The sequence below is a fragment of the Canis lupus genome, chromosome 17 (assembly GCF_011100685.1).
Source record: "Canis lupus familiaris isolate Mischka breed German Shepherd chromosome 17, alternate assembly UU_Cfam_GSD_1.0, whole genome shotgun sequence".
Classification (NCBI taxonomy): domain Eukaryota; kingdom Metazoa; phylum Chordata; class Mammalia; order Carnivora; family Canidae; genus Canis; species Canis lupus.
This window is the reverse complement of record NC_049238.1, coordinates 53,869,908-53,886,980: the sequence shown is the minus strand read 5'-3', so window position 1 is coordinate 53,886,980 and position 17,073 is coordinate 53,869,908.

Here is a 17,073-nt window from a genome sequence, read left to right as displayed (position 1 = left end):
ATGATGGTGGCATACATCACATTCCTCCAACTGAGGAGTAAATTATAGTATTTATATAAAAATATTACTCGAATCATGGATTCTTTTGCCTGAAAATGAAACTTAGTAATTAACTCAATCTCTTGCAATTTGAGTTAGGAAACTGAGGTACAAAGAGGCTACATGCCCTGCACTAAATCACATGGCTACTTACTGGCAGAGAGAAGACCCCAAGATGAGCACAGTCTTCATGGCACTTGTTAAGAACAAGGTGTATACTGCAGTACTTGAATATCTAATTAGGACACAGATTCAAGACGTGACACCTGCAAACAAGAAAATAAATTAAGTCCTGGACCAACCTTAGGATATGAAGAGTGTCATCTATAAAAGCCTATAAAAATGTGAAATAGTCTCTATAAGCAGAACACATGAATAACTTTAAAACTCGATACATATGTACAAAATATACAAATACACAGGTATAGAATACTATGAACTCTGAATCTATATCACACCAAATCTCTGGTTGCCAAGTAAAAAGTGCAATTACATGGATACTTGGTTTTACGTCTGTGAAATATCTGAGTTCATGAGTATTTCTCACTTTTCACCCAAGTATCTTGTAGTCAGGCTCACAGATACCTACTGAGACTTAATTCTGCTTGTTCATCACATGGAGGTGCTTAGTGGGAGTGCACTTTCTAGGGCATAAAAAGGAATGGTGCCTTCCTATCTGGAACAAGTCTGGCCACGGTAGCAGTGGGATGGTTAATCCACCTTCCAGACATGCTGTCTTTGGATGGTTTGGATTGGGTGCTCCACCTCTAGGAGTGGTCCCAGTCCTGACACCACTTCTCTATTACAGGACAGAAAAGTGAGACCTGCTCCTATGCCAAAGAAATGGCAACTAACCTAAAAACCCTTTGAGGTTTTTAGGGCCTCCCTTTTCCTGGGTTATGAGTGCAATTTCCAGCTGACCTACACACACCTCCCACCGACATCTAGGAAGGATGTTTTAACTCACCTTCCAGACTACGGCTCTCACCCTTGGTGTTAACATAAGGTGGACAAGGATAAGGGGCAAAGGGCAACATCGCTTCCCAGCTTCGTGGCCCCTGTGATGTCAGGAGAGGATCTTTGCAATGTTGTTTCAGATCCAAGGCTGTGTAGCACTCTCCAAAGAAAAGAGGAGCACGGTGGCACTCTGCGAGACCACAAGGTAACTGACTCATCCCCAGTATGTAGCACAGACTCTGGCTGTTCAGCCACAGCTAAGGGAGCAATGATTCTTCTCTGAATAATGATGGTGATCATTCAATCTTACATTCAACAAGTATTTATTGAGGACCTACTGTGTGCCAGGCATTGTTCTAAATGTTGAAAATAGAGCAGTCTCATATGGAGAAAAGCAGTACATTGACAACAAATAAATAGTAATTTAATTTCAAGTTTTGCTCAATGCTATAAAGAAAAACAAAGCAGGGTAAAGAAAGAGAATTGCAGCTAAGGGTGCTGCTAGAAGTATGATTTTAGAGCTATTAGGGAAGGCCTCTTGGAAGAGTTCAAGACCTGGATCTGCCAAACCGGCAGTTTCCAAGATTGCTTCTGCTGTCTTCTCACATCCTGTTCCCATGTCCTGTGCTTATGCCACCCAAACAACCCAAGCTGATCTCTCGCCACTCCCCACTGGCAGAGGCCTCATCCTTCACCCCCAGCTTGCTCTCTCCCTGACAGACTGGGGACCACAGTTCCTTCTACTGTTCCTCTTACCTTCTGCCCTCTGTCCCAGCTGCCCAATAACTGGTCAGTGCATCGCCACTCCCCAGGACACCTCGCCCCACCTCGCCTAGCCAACAAGGCCACCTGTGCTGAGTATTACTATGCCCAGATGGCTGCTTCACTTCTGCCACTGTCCGAGACATCCAGAGAAAAAGGGCAAAAATCTTGAGCAAAGAAACCTTTCCCTTGCAAGGCAAGGGCCATGGGAGGGCCAGCAGCTGAGAGTATGGGTAGTGGGACAGATTAGAAAAGGAAGGGCAGACTGAGGACACGGGGTCCATATGGAAAGAACACCTGCTTCCCATATGAACCCTGTCCTTGGGGCTTCCTCCGGTGACCCTGCCCTATGACGGTATTGTTTGCTATGATGAAGTCAGTAGACAGAGCCAACCCTGGAATGCTGTGATATATCCAGTTCCCATGACTGCCATCTGTCTCTGGATGCCAGTCTTCCTCCTACTGAGGTTTGGGGGAGCGGGCGATAAGGGCAGGTGACAGCTAACTCAAGCGCATGTATAGCCAATAACTTTTTCTAGGCCTAGAAGGGCTTTCACTCGTGGTTGGGATAGCAGGCACACTAACAGCTAACAGGCAGTGTATATCGTGTGCTCACGGAGTTAAGGCCTTTGTGTGCATTATGATCTCATTTAATTCTCACAGCAACCCAAACGGGTAGACAGTTACCTTCTCCACTTAACAGATGAGCAAACTGAGGCTTAGAGAAATCATATAACTTGCTCAGGGTCACGAAGCCACGTTTGTTGGTTTCACCAAGCGTGTGCCTTTAGGGGTCACACTCAACAGCTTTTCCTTGCTACAGGGTGGCTGTGCCAGGCACACACCTTACCTTTGGCTCTGGCACCCTGTCTCCCCATCCATGTGCTTAGGAGAAGCTTCCCTTCAGGTCCTGCCTAAGGAGTCCAGGTCCCACAACCAAGGGGATGGAGGAAGGAGTCTAAGACTGAGTCTGCACTCTGCTGGCCAAGTTTAGCAAGTGTCTGAGCTTGAAAGAGCTGTTGGGAGGCAGGGGAGCCTCTTTCCACCTTTTTGGGAAGACACTGCAGGCTATGGCAGTCCTGGACCAGCTCCTCCTGAAGGAGACTTGGAGCTAAGCTGACACCTTCTGAGACATTACTACTCACCACCATGTGAGTGGGCCTGGCTCATCTGTCTACCCCCACCCACACTCCTCAGCACACTGAAGTCCATTCTCACTCTGCCCTGAGAAACATCTTTTAAAGTTAGCATGTCATTCCCTGCCTGAAAGCTCTTCTTGACTTCCCACTGCTTATAAATAAAGCTCAAGTTCTTTCTCCAGGCATAGAAATCGTTCCCGAGCTTGTTGCAGACTCTCTAGCATCATCTTCAGCCACTCTCCTTGAAGTTAAATGTTCCTGCCAAATTCAGATTGCCTCTTTTCCCTGGAGATGCCTGGTCCTTTGTACTTACCCTCCTGCCAGAAAGCTTTCCTCCATTCATATTTTTTGCCTGGAAAATTCCAGTTATTCCATTGTCACCCAACTCATGTAAATACTTCACAAAACTCAGTTTCTTTGGGCAGCATTAGCTGCTCTGTTCTTTGAGTCCCGTGTACAAACATCATTATACCAAAATGTATTTGTTTCTCCTTTCTGTATGTTTGAAACCCAGAGGTCTGGGGCCAGGTTTAGACCCCGGCTCCTACTCATTCTACATGTGTGAGGTTGAGTATGTTACCATCCTTCCTTAAGCTGCCATTTCCAGATGTGTTGGATGAGACAATATATGCACCTATCTCAACTACATGTTTCCATAGGATAAGGTAGAGTGTTTACCAGAAGAAGAATATAATAAGTGCTGGATAAATGTGAGCTATTTTAATTACTGTTGCATTTACAGCATGCATAGGAAGTTGTATAGGAGAAACTAAAAATAGTATATTAATAATTCATTAATGTATTAATGATCTGTGGTCTCCACCGCATATGTATTCATCTGCATATGACACGTAACTAGCTCTACAAAAAGTCAGATAGATATAATCCCTGTCCTATAAGACAGAAAACACTACAGGGAAATAGAGGATGTGATGGAATAAAACATAAAAGCATACATTAAAAGTTATGTACATATTTGCAGCCCCCACCCCACTGCATGTAGGAGGCTTGCCCTATGCTTTTTCTCTTTTCATTGTGGTTTTCCCCTTTGCACTGACGCTGTTATAGGCACTACTGCAGAGCGTCTAGGAGCATGGACACTGAGTACAGAGCACACCTGTGTTCGAACCCCAGCTCTTCTGCTAGCTGGCTGTGGCCTTGAACAAATTACTGAGTTGTCTGCCTCAGTTTTTTCACCTATAAAATGGGGGTGATTGGTAGTCCCTATCCTGTAGCATTGTTAGGAGGATTAATTGAGTTAATTCATGTATAACAGTCAGAACATGTCTGGCGCATATTGAGAGCTCAATAGCACTTACTATAATAGCTCTTATGGCAGGCAAGCTTTTTCAAAAATTAAACAATTGAAGTATTTTTGAGGTAATAAAGAGAGAAATTGTTGGAATTTCCTGTCCAGTTTGGCTCAGTATTTCTAGATCAGGAGGGAAGTTCCTTATCTCCTTGCTGATCATTCCAGAAAGACACCAGGAAAAAGGGACAGGGTATCAGGAATCATGGGAAAGGTATAAGATCTGTAGATATAGGAGAAGGGAAGGCCCTCTCCAGGATCTCCTGGGGTCAAGAAAGCATAACAGAGGAAAGGACATTGGGGTCTGTTTGCCTGAAAGGCTCAGAGGGTCAGACTGACTCAAGGGAAGGAGATAAACATAACACCCTCCAAAGCTGACTCGGTGCAGCAGGATCTGGTAGCGTCCTCTCCTCCTGGTCGATAAAAGTAACAAGGGCTGGGGATTGTTTCTGGAGTAGTGGGAGATGAGCTGCGCTGGAGGTCTGCGATGCTGGGAGGTTGCCTTGGTTCAGGTGTGAGTCGACTGGGGCCTGGTAAGTAAAAATCAATCAGCATGAATTTTCTGAGCAACTACATTAAGAAAAAACAAACCCACTTAATGGAGAATTTAAGAACATCTATAAAAGTGAAGGGCATAGTAAACTGGATTCTAATATCCCGACATTTCATTTATACTCTTATCCACACTTTCCCCCTACACCTTTGGGCTACTTGAAGCAAATTCCAAACATTGCACCATTTCATCCGTAAATGTATCAGTACATATCTCTAAAAGATACAGACTTTTCTTTCTTTAACTAAATTACCTTTATTACCATGAAACAAATTAGCAGTTTTTCCTGAAAATCATCAGTGAGCACCTACATATTTGAAGGGAATTTCACAGCTGGCCTAACCCATCTTTCCCAATCATCTTTTTCCTCTAGTCAGTTGGATCATCTTTCTGATGGTCCTCTATTTTGAAAATTCACCCCGTCTTTCTTAACTTTGATAATCTCTCTCTCTCTCTCTCTCTCTCTCTCTCTCACACACACACACACACACACACACACAGAGGACATGAATGCCCCTCTCACCACTGTCCCTCTTCCTCATCACGGAGGACCATTCCTGAGTACTGGCTGGTTCAGCAGAGAAGGCCATTCCTCACAGTCTAAAGCTGCTCCTGGGAGTATGTTTGGGTAGCTCCCAGGTAGTGGCTGGTTCTTGCTGATACTGCTGTCTGTCACCAAGCTACAACCCAGGGTAAAAGACACATCATCAGAGCCCATTATTAATGCACGCAACCCTTCAAACATCAGGGACACATCACCAGAGCCCAACTCAGGCAGATTTCAGGGATTTAAAAACAAAAAAGGTGGATTATCTTAGCTGTTGGTTGGGAACTGGGATGAGGAGATGCCCTAGAGAAGGAACAATTCTGGGAAATTGGAAGCGTGGACCTGCCAGCCCTCCCTCCCTGACAGCAACCCCTATAGAGGCTTGAGGATCATTAACAGCAGCAGCAGATGCCCCTAGCCCAGTCCTTTCAGCTCACAGTCTGTCACATGCTACCTCTGTGAGTCCTTCAGGCCTCTAGGAGAGGGGTACAACTGCCCAATACCCTGAGTGGTTAAGTGGCTCAGCCACAGTCTCATATACTGGCAGCAGCAGAGCCACCTCAGAGCCTTTGACACCAGTCCTGTGCTCCTTCCACACGCAGACCCCACATTGTCTGCCCTGGGCTGTAGCTTGGTGACAGACAGCAGTATCAGCAAGAACCACATAAACTTAGCACTCATCCTGGTCCAGGCACGGCCCATTAATGCACACAACCCTTCAAACATCAGGAACTCGGGAGCCCTTAAACTACTCCTAAATTACAGACAAGGATACCCAAACACAGAGAAGTTAAGAAATGTGCCCAAGGTCACACAGCTAGTAAGCTCTGAGTGGGAAATGAAGCAGAAGGGCAGTAAAATTCAGAAACTTATACTTAAAAAAAAAAGGAAAAAAAAATTAAAAATTAAAAAAGGGAAAAAGAAAAAAAAATACAAGTTTCTTTTTTTGTGGGAAACAAAATGCCACACAAAACTATGGGAATTGAAAGAAAAAATTTTCTCTTATGCAGCCTGGGCCCTGGACCAGACACTGGCCCAGCCCCCGGACTTGCCCTATCATGTTGAGAGACCTCACCATCCCCAAGTGGAGCAGGTGACTAGGACACAGGTGAGGCCGTGGCTCTGAGCCTGGCTCTGGAAAGTTGAGCGCTGACAACATGAAGCTGCACTGCTCTAGGTCAAGGCGGGGGAGGTCCAGAATGAGTCACTGTTGTAGGAGGCCCCTGACAAAACTTAAGACTTTGTGAAGTGTTCAGCAAGCTGCTGTGGTCAGCGCCCTCATACAATTCCAAATAAATGGAAAAAGAAATGAGTGTTCTCAGAGAGGCTGCGTGCTGACCAGCACTAAAAGCTCACATGAGGAAGAGGAAAAGGAGCCCATCCGGGACTTGCACACCTACTGCGTCCTCGGGTCCTCCATGTGACAGACACCACAGGCCTAAAGCAGTCACACACACACCTGCAGATGTCCCCCCACCTTGTTTACACCTAGCTCGATTTCTAGACTTTGTCACCAATACTCATGCCAGACACTCTGTTTTGTCATGTGGTGTGAGCAAGAGGAAACGGTACTACAGGAGCTGATTAATTTTTTTTTTTTAAAACTCTGAAACCCTAATTTGAGTTTTGAGTGATTTTTTGTTGTTGTTCTTGTTTTTGTAGTTGGGACTTCAAGAGGTGTTTGATTTTCCTGGTTTGCGGGCAGAAGCCAGGCGATGGCGGTGGGGTATGTGTTGCAGGCCCAAGTCCCTGTCCCTCGCGTCGTCCTATTTGCATGTGGGCCCGGATTTGTCTTTGGCTTCTTGTATGGTTTGGGATGAGACCCTCTTGTCCCAGGGGAGGGGGGCAGGTGTTGCTCCAGTCGAGCGAATGGAACCAAATTACAGGCCCGTCTGTCACCTCCTCTGGGAGAAGGTGGAGGGAGGCGGATGGGAGGGAGGGAAGGAGGGGGAGAAGGGGGAGAGGGGAGAGGCCCCGCCGCCGCCGCCGCCGCCGCCGCCGCCGCCGCCACCGCCACCGCTGCTGGGAGAACAGAGAGCCTGGTAGCCACCCGGGTCATCCTTCGGGAGGACAGCGACCAGGACCGCCTGCGCTAAGCACCCCTACCCATGTCGGGGTGCACCGCTGCAGACATCGAGTGGGGACAACACTGCCACCCTGGGGGCTGCTGGGTGGGCCTACAACCTCGGGGATCTTCGCGGACCCTCTGAGATCCCCAGTCACTTAGGCCACATCTACATGGCACCAGTGAACACTCGCACTGGAATTGGTTTCGCTGAATTGACTGATGCATTTTCTGACTGCACGGACTTGGGGCCTGTGTCTATTCTATCAAATCTACTGAAAACAAACATCAGACACTCCATGGCCTTACTCTTTTGGTCTACAATAACAGCTTGCTCACACAGGCATTCTTTAAGCTACACCAATTTGCACATGCAGACCTAGAGGCACCATCCTGACTCTAGTCCTGCATGAGCACAGGGCTAAAGCAGGACTTGTCCTTCAGGCAGAGAGAGTTCACACTGATAGTATGATGTCCTGCAGCTTCATGAACGGTTTGGAAGTGACTTGGAGGCTGCTACATGTAACCAGATATAACAATGAACACTTGGCTGTCTGGAGCTGCCTCTAGAGACCATCTTTCTACTGAAGGCCCCAGTGGGGCAATGTTATTCTAAGCTACCTGAGAAAAATACAAACAGATAATGTGGGCTTTCCGTGGAACACAGTGGACAGGAATAATAAATCGCCATCATTTTGCTTCCTCTTATAGATAGAGTGGTAGAAAGAATATGAGAGAACGATCTCAAGACAGATAGAGTGGTTCTAATGCAAAACAAGTTCTTGTCAAATTCTCCAGACTTGTGTGCAGAAAACAGTGTTTCACATGCCTTATTCTCTCTCTCTGCCTCTGGGGTAGGCAAGGTTAAAGCAATTGTCAGCTCCTACTAGCTCTTTCAATAAGAGAAGAACTGAGGCATACAGCGATGATGTACTGCAGGCCCAAGAAGAGACAAATTCCTTCCCCTTTTCTTCGACAATAAAATGATTGACAGAGAGAATTCCCCATGTGAAATGAAAAAAGAACTGCTAGCAGATAATGGCTGTGCTTGGATGGTGGCTGGTGAGACTCTGTCCACCCGATGTCAAGTGATGACTACAAAGGGAAACATGAATTCCATTATCCAGCTGTTGTTGCTGCTGGTTGCCAAAATACCCAGATGTTCCCAAACATCTGGGTACTTGACAGCATGTTTTTACCATATACCCAGATGCTTGGTATTGTGTAGACAAAGGCCAATCCTGGACACAGAAAAGCTAAGTAACTGCCTGGACAGAGGGGTGCCAAGAGCTGGTTAGGAGACAGTGACGAGGGGGATTGTGTGGTGCTGGGGGTAGAGAAAGAGAAATGAGAGGGAGAAACATATGTGAGAAGGTTAAACAATTAAAAGTAACTGTTCAAAAAGAGAACCACCTTCTGTGCCCTTACAGCCTGCATCTTGTCTTTGCTCTTACCTGGCTCCAGGAGAAGCAGCTCTGCTTGCCCATATCCGGGTCCTAAGCAGCACAAAGGAGTGAGTGGAAAGACACCGGTACGGAGACCTGGAGCAGTACTCTGGACCCAGGCTTTAGACCTACCCTGGGCATGTGGCTGGGTTTCTGCAGACAGAGGAGACTCCAAAGTGAAAAAGTGATTCACATGGTGGGGGAAGTGAGTATCACACAGGACGAAGGGTCGAAATTCCAGTCAACGATGGCCACATTAGGCAAAGCACCAAAATATCCCGATTAGTCAACTTTATTTCCAGTTATCAATCAGGATGATGAGCTGGGTATCGACAGAACCAGTGATGGTGTAACAGAAGGAAAGGGATAATTGACTGGGGGAAGGTTATGCAGTTCAGTGACAGATTTAGAGGAGGGGACATGATGTGATTGAGGTGATGGTAGGAGTAACTGTTAGGCTTTCAGAACAGCTCACAAAGCCCCCTGTAATTCCCAAGCTGTCTGTTATCTATGAAATGCAAATCAGGAGGGGAGTGACATCATGTCGGATTATGGCCACAGGGAGTAATTATTTAGACATTAAAGGCTACTGAAGGGAGTGGTTGACAATATTAATGATGTCCAGATGGACAGAGTGTGATGCTAAAATTATTTTCTAGTACAAAGAATGAGGGAATTTTTATCAGGTTTTCCTTTCTATTGGACAGCCTGTATCTCAGAGAGATAGTGATCCTAAGAGTCAGTCTCTGGAATCAAAGCACAGTGGGGTTTGCAGAAAGGAACCACATTTTCCAGTTCCTCAGAAGAAAGGCACAATCAATATGCAAAACATTCACATAATAATTATGACTATAAAAAGAGGAAATAACCTCAAGATGGTGTCTGTAACAAGCCGGTGATTGGAAACCTTTTTCTCCCAACACTCACCCCACCCCATTCTGCCTTTCTTATCCAAATACAGCAGCATGCAGCAACTTGTTGCTCCTCATGACACTCTGCAATATAAACACTAACACAGACACACTGGCCATTAATACTGGTATCAACTGCATTAGCATAGGTAACAGTATTCTCAGCTATCGATAAACATGAGGGGAAAGACATCTTGGCCAAGACCACAGTGTGAACAAAAAACAAACAAAAACCAAAGGAGAAAGCTACAACCTGAGATCCAAATTGGGAAAGACTAACAGGCAATGGCAGGTTACAGGAAACCAGTCTCAAAAAGACCCAGAGGCAAATTTGCTGATCTGGACTGCAGACCTGACAATTCCATCTAGACTTCTCCTCTCTCCTCAGAGTACGTATCAATAGTTGAGTTGAAGTTCACTAGGGCTCCAAAGCAGCTGCTCATCTTTCTATCCTATGTAAGAGTGAATGACGCAACCAGAAGCAGCCAAAATGTGCTTTTGGTATATATGAAGCTAGTGAATACAGTTAAAGGGATCAGGGGACAGGTGATGTTTTGGTCTCTTATATCTGAAAGTCATTAAATGAGTAAGGAGGAGGTTTCAGAAAATGAATAGGTGACTCCAAAGATGGGTTTGATGATCCCCTTCATCCCTGCCTTCTGGAAGTTATGCTTTATAATATCAAAATGCAAGGCTCTTAGCCAGGGTCCGCTTATGGAGACTGTGATTCCTCTAAACAAGGAGACTTCTAAATGCTCCTATAACGCCTAGAACCAGCCACTGATGACACTGCACTATACTGGCCTATTTATTTTTCTGACTCCTCCCTTAGGTTGTGAGCTACTGGAAGGCAGGCAGTCTGACTTACTGGCCACTGAATCATTAGCGCTTGGAATGCGCCCTCAATTAATATTTGAATATGAACTGAAGGAACATCATGGAAAGTTTTGCAAACTGTTTAAGAGAGTTTGACATGGAAACTTGTCAGAGAGGAAGATAAATATTTATGAAATCATTATATCGACTATTAGAGAAGATATAGTAAATCCCCTACTATGGAGTGCACGTAAAAGAACAATAGCAGTGGAGAAGGTACCTACTAATTATTAAGAGAACATAGCTGGAGAGAGGATTAAGAATGAAATGTGTTGTCTCATCCATATGCCAATTCAATTCAGTTATTTGAATTCAATTCGACAGGTACTTACCGAGTAATACATCATGTGCATTATATATAGTATGAATAATTGTAAAAGGAATATACAGTTTTTAGACAAAAAGATAAATGCTTTGCAGAAGTGTTTAAGACTGGTGCTTGGGGATGTATGAATGGAAAATGTAAATAGTTCAAACAGAAATCAGTTAAGTATGGTTTAGATCAAGAACTGGCAATATTCATGATGTAAATATGATGCAAAATTCACATTTCAGTGTATGTACATAAAATTATACTGGAACACAACCACACCCATTTGTTTACTTGTGCCTTATGACCGTCCTTGAGCTACAAGGGTAGAATCAAGTAGTTGCAACAGAATTTGTGGTCCATAAAACCTAAAATAGATACTGTTTGGATCCTTACAGAAACTTAAAAAATCAAGAGCTCTAAAATCAAAACACCTGGTTTCAAATCCCAGGGCACTACTGCTTGTTAGCATGAGATTTTGGTAAGTTACTTTTCTGTACCTTGATTTTATCATGTATGAAATGATTATAACAATAGTACCCTCTTCAAGGGAATGCTGAAAGAAGTAAGGTGTTTATTTTATTTTATTTAAGATTTTATTTATTTGTGAGAGACAGAGAGAGAGAGAGAGAGAGGCAGAGACACAGGCAGAGGGAGAAGCAGGCTCCATGCAGGGAGCCCGACGTGGGACTCGATCCCAGGACCCCAGGATTATGCCCTGGGCCGAAGGCGGCGCTAAACTGCTGAGCCACCTGGGCTGCCCGTTTATTTTATTTTTTTAAGGGGTTGAAAATAGTACTTATCTTTTTTTTAAATTTTATTATTTATTCATGAGAATACACAGAGAAGAGACAGAGAGAGAAGCAGAGGCACAGGTGGAAGGAGAAGCAGGCTCCATGCAGGGAGTCCGACGTGGGACTCGATCCGGGGTCTCCAGGGTCACGCTCTGGGATGAAGGCAAGTGCTAAACCGCTGAGCCACCCGGGCTGCCCAGAAGTAAGGTGTTTAGAATACATCTAGAATATATAGAGAGTTCTCAAAACTCAACAAGATGATATGTAACCCAATTAAAAACTGTGCAAAAGATTTAAATAGCCACTTCACCAAAGAGGAGATAAGGATGGCAAGTGGCCATCTCTACATGCAGAGATGCTCAATATCATGAATTACTAGGGAAATGAAAATTAAAATCCGTGACATCACTGCACAACTATTAGAACAACTTAAAAACAAAAACTTATAATACCAAGTGCTGGTAAGGATGTTGAGCAACTAGAACTCTACAACACTGTGAGAGTGGGAATGCAAAATGGTAGCCACTTTAAACATTTTTTTATTATTATTTATTTATGATAGTCATACAGAAAGAGAGAGAGAGGCAGAGACACAGGCAGAGGGAGAAGCAGGCTCCATGCACCGGGAGCCTGATGTGGGATTCGATCCCCGGTCTCCAGGATCGCACCCTGGGCCAAAGGCAGGCGCCAAACCGCTGCGCCACCCAGGGATCCCTGGTAGCCACTTTAAAAACAATTTGGTTACCTCTTATAAATATTCACTTACCAAATGACTGAGTCCTTCCATTCCTAGGTAGTTAACTCAAGTGAAATGAAAGCATAGGTTCACACAAAGACATATACATGAATGTTTTTTTAGCAGCTTTATTCATAATAGCCTTAAAGTGGAAAGGACCCAAATGTCCACAGATACCAATTACAGTACATCCATATAATGGAATACTACACAGCAATTAAAAGGAATAAATGATGACATACATTAACTGTACGATTCTCAAAAATATTATGCGAATAAGTCAGACATAAGAGGCTACATATTGTATTGGCCCATCCATACAACACTTTTGAAAAGGCAAAAATATAAAGACAGAAATAAGACCAGTGGTTGCTAGAGTTTGGGATGGGTGTGGAGACTAACTAAAAGAATTATGAGGAAAAATTTGAGGTGATGGAAATAGTCTGTATCTTGATCACAGTAGTTATGTGACTATATAAAATTCAACAAACCTCATATCCAAAAAAACCCATAGATCGTATCTTTAAATCCAACTTTAAAAAATTAGCGTCCTGAAAATTTCCAGAAAATTGAAGATTTGTTATAGATAAATTTTCCAGAACCATGAGGGGAAATAGATCTATTTAGCACAAGGTAGTAGCTGGGAAAATTTTTAATGAGAAAATTCTTGGGTTCTAGAATGACCTAGGCAACATGAAGTCCCAATAAAGTTTTAAATCTATTATATAATACATGGTTTTAGAGTGTTGAGAAAAGAAGTATTATTCACAAAAGCAGGCATGGTTTCAATAATAATAAGCCATGTAAAAGTAACTTTTTCTTTTTTTTGGATGCATCTGTTTTGTTTTAAGATTTTATTTATTAGCGAGAGGGTGTGAGAAAGACCAAGCTAGGAGTAGGTAGAGGAAAGAGAAGCAGGCTCCCCGCAGAGCAGGGAGCCCAACACAGGGCTTGATCCCAGGACTCCAGGATCATGATCTGAGCCAAAGAAAGATGCTTAACCAACTGAGCCACCCAGGTGCCCTAGAATTATAGTTAAATAATAAAGACAGGTAAAACCTCAAAATAATGATGAAAACAACAGGCAAGGTATTGGAAAAAGATTAATCTCGACACATTTTGCTAAAAGGTGGAAGCATGCCAACCGAGGAGCAGAACTGGGGAAACCCCAGCCTAATTAAACTACATGCTGAGGGACTTCATCAGAGGATGTGTCCAGCAAACTCTGAGAGTTTCAGGTTGTGAATAGCAGATATAATAAAAGTTGGGAGTGAGAAGTGAGGTTGAAAATTGAAAAAGTAATTGAAGATTTATATATGGAAAAAATGGGGATCCCTGGGTGGCGCAGCGGTTTGGCGCCTGCCTTTGGCCCAGGGCGCGATCCTGGAGACCCCGGATCGAATCCCACGTCAGGCTCCCGGTGCATGGAGCCTGCTTCTCCCTCTGCCTATGTCTCTGCCTCTCTCTCTCTCTCTCTCTATGTGACTATCATAAATAAATAAAATTAAAAAAAAAAAAGATTTTAAAAAAAAAAAGAAAAAATGGACTTGTCTGCCATTCTCATCTTCATTCCTACCCCATGAAAAAAGGTAGACAGACATTTACTTTTAGGCAAATTAGATGCTTCTCAATTTCTTTAGAAAAGGACTACCCTAGGGATGCCTGGATGGCTCAGTGTTTGAGCATCTGCCTGAAGGCTCAGGGTATGATCCTAGGGTCTGGAATCGAGTCCTGCATTGGGCTTTCATCAGGGAGCCTGCTTCTCCTTCTACCTGTGTCTCTGCCTCTTTCTGAGTGTCTCTCATGAATAAATAAATAAAATCTTAAAAAAAAAAAAAAGAAGAGAAAAGAACTATCCCACATAGATGCTAAGAGCCCAAGTAAACTCTCTTTGTTTTGGCATTTATGGGGCTAAATTGTTCAAATTTCATATAATATTAAATTCCTACCACTTTACTTTGAAATAAAGCCCAACAATCAACAAATATCACCCACATATATAGAGCTCGTGGTTAACCTTTTTATTTCCTCATCTAGAAATACGTACAAATAACTAAACACAACCAGATATTTGAAGAACTGCTACAGCATAAAAGATAAATACTAGGATAAATAAATCTGACATCACAATTAACAAAGATAATTCAGAAAATAATAACTTTAGGGACATCTGGGTGGCTCAGTGGTTGAGTGTCTGCCTTTGGCTCAGGTCATGATCCTGGGGTCCTGGGATCAAGTCCCATGTCAGGCTCCCTGTGGGGAGTCTCTCTCCCTCTACCTATGTCTCTGCCTCTTTCTCCATGTCTCTCATGAATAAATAAATAAAATCTTGAAAAATAAAAAGAAAAAGAAAATAATAACTTTAAAAATACCCCTGAAGAGGATCTTTGAGAGATTATATTAATAAAGGTATTGTAGTTATATGAAAATCAGAGACAACATAATTTTTTGGGAGTAAAACAATGTATTTCCTAAAGGAATAGAGAATGAAGATGAGGAAGTCTCTCATAACGAACAAAAATATGGAAAATATAAAAAATAATATTCATTTCAAGAGATCTAAAACAGTAATTCTAGAAGAAAAATATGTAAATGAAGGGGAGAAAATGATAAAGAATACAATAAAATTTTCCACAGATGAAAACATACAACATTGAATTAAAAGGGCCTTGTCATATAGTCTCTCTTTCCCTGTTTTCTCATAAGGAGAAATAATCATACCTACTTCACAGGGCTGTTGGGTGTGATAATACATATAAAGCACTTCCAACAATCCTTTATGTATAATAAGTACTCAGTAAATTTAATTTGTGATTACTATATTATCAGTGTTGAGCAAGATGAATGCAGAAACATACACATAAGACACCACTGGGAAATTTTAGATCTTTAAGAATACAGAGAAACCCCTAAGAGTTTTCAGAAATAAAAGGATGTCCTATAAAAGAACAAAAATTTTATTGTGTCAAAAGGAAATATATTATGTCAGAAGAAAATAAAGCAATATCTTTAAAAACTTGTGAGAAAAAAAAAAGATTTTGAAATTGGAATTTTATACCCGACCAAATTATCAATCAAGTGTAAAGACAGAATGAAACCTGTTTTAAACATCCAAGACCTCAGAAAGCTTTCCTTCCATATATCCTTTCTTAATGAATTATTTGAACACATACTTCAGGACAAATAACAGTTTAAACCAAAAAATAAGAGAATGCAAAACAAAGAACAGGTTCTACTGAGGAGAGCAAAGCTGCAAACTCCAGATTACAATGGCATAGCTAATCTTGAAAGCAAATAGTTTGGAGTAGAAAGTTGGAAGGTATCAAGGTGGATGTCTTTGATTATAAAAAGGGCAGCATATACTTGATATCTGAGGGAAAATAAACTTGAGGCTATGTTAAAGCAGTTAGAAATGTCATTAGAAACATTAGAAAAAATACAAAGCTTCATTAAAATGTCACAGTTCAAAATTGAAGCAACTGGCCCAAATATGATAAAGAAGTCAGTAGACTTCAAGAACAAAACTGGAATCTATTCTGAAAAGTGAAAGGTGTACAGAAGGCATGGCCTAGATAGGAAACACTAAAATGTAGCAAAATATTTAACAATTAGTATCCTGTAAGAAAAGAGTGAGTATGCTTACTTATGTTTGTACCTATTACACTTGTTTGATGTTAGAAACATCTGAGAGGCACAGAGACTGGGACTTTGGAACCACAGCACACTATTCAACTTTGCTGGGATTAATATTTTCATGGTTATATAACATAAATGTTCCTATGTAATGTAAACTTGTGATTTTTTATTTTTTTTATGAAAAATTCAGAACTCATACAAAAATACTGTGTAGAACAATGAACCCATCATCACCCAGCCTCAACGGTGATCCATCTCAGTAAGGATGGATCCTGAGGGCCATCTCAGGGCCAATTTTGTTTCATTTATACTTCCTTCCTCACCCTATCTCCTGTATTGTTTGGAAACAGAGCTAAGCCATTATATCATTACGTCATTACATCCATAGTAACTAATCCAACAGTTCAGTTTTTAGCTTTAAATAATAACTGTTCTGGGCAGCCCAGGTGGCTCAGCGGTTGAGCGCCGCCGTCAGCCCAGGGCGTGATCCTGGAGACCCGAGATCAAGTCCCACGTCGGGCTCCCTGCATGGAGCCTGCTTCTCCCTCTGCCTGTGTCTCTGCCTCTCTCTCTCTCTGTGTCTTTCATAAATAAAAAATTAAAAAAATTTTAAAAAATAACTGTTCTTTCAATGAACTTCAAACATTGGTTGCTATGCCTCTTAGGTCTCCTTAATTTGTAGGATCTCCCTCCATCCTTGTATTTATTTTTATTTATTTTTTTATAGAAACAAAATTTTTTTCTTGATGAGTTTTTTGCAGTCTGGATTTCTCTTTTTTTCTATTTATTTATTTATTTATTTATGTATTTATTTATTTATTTTTCTTTTTTTAAAGATTTTATTTATTTAGGAGATAGAGACAGTGAAAGAAAGAGACCGTGGGTGGAGTGAGGGGCACAGAGAGCAACAAGCTCCCCTCCGAGAATGGAGCCCGATGTGGGACTTGATCCCAGCACCCTGGGATCAAGACCTGAGCTAATGGCAGACAATCAC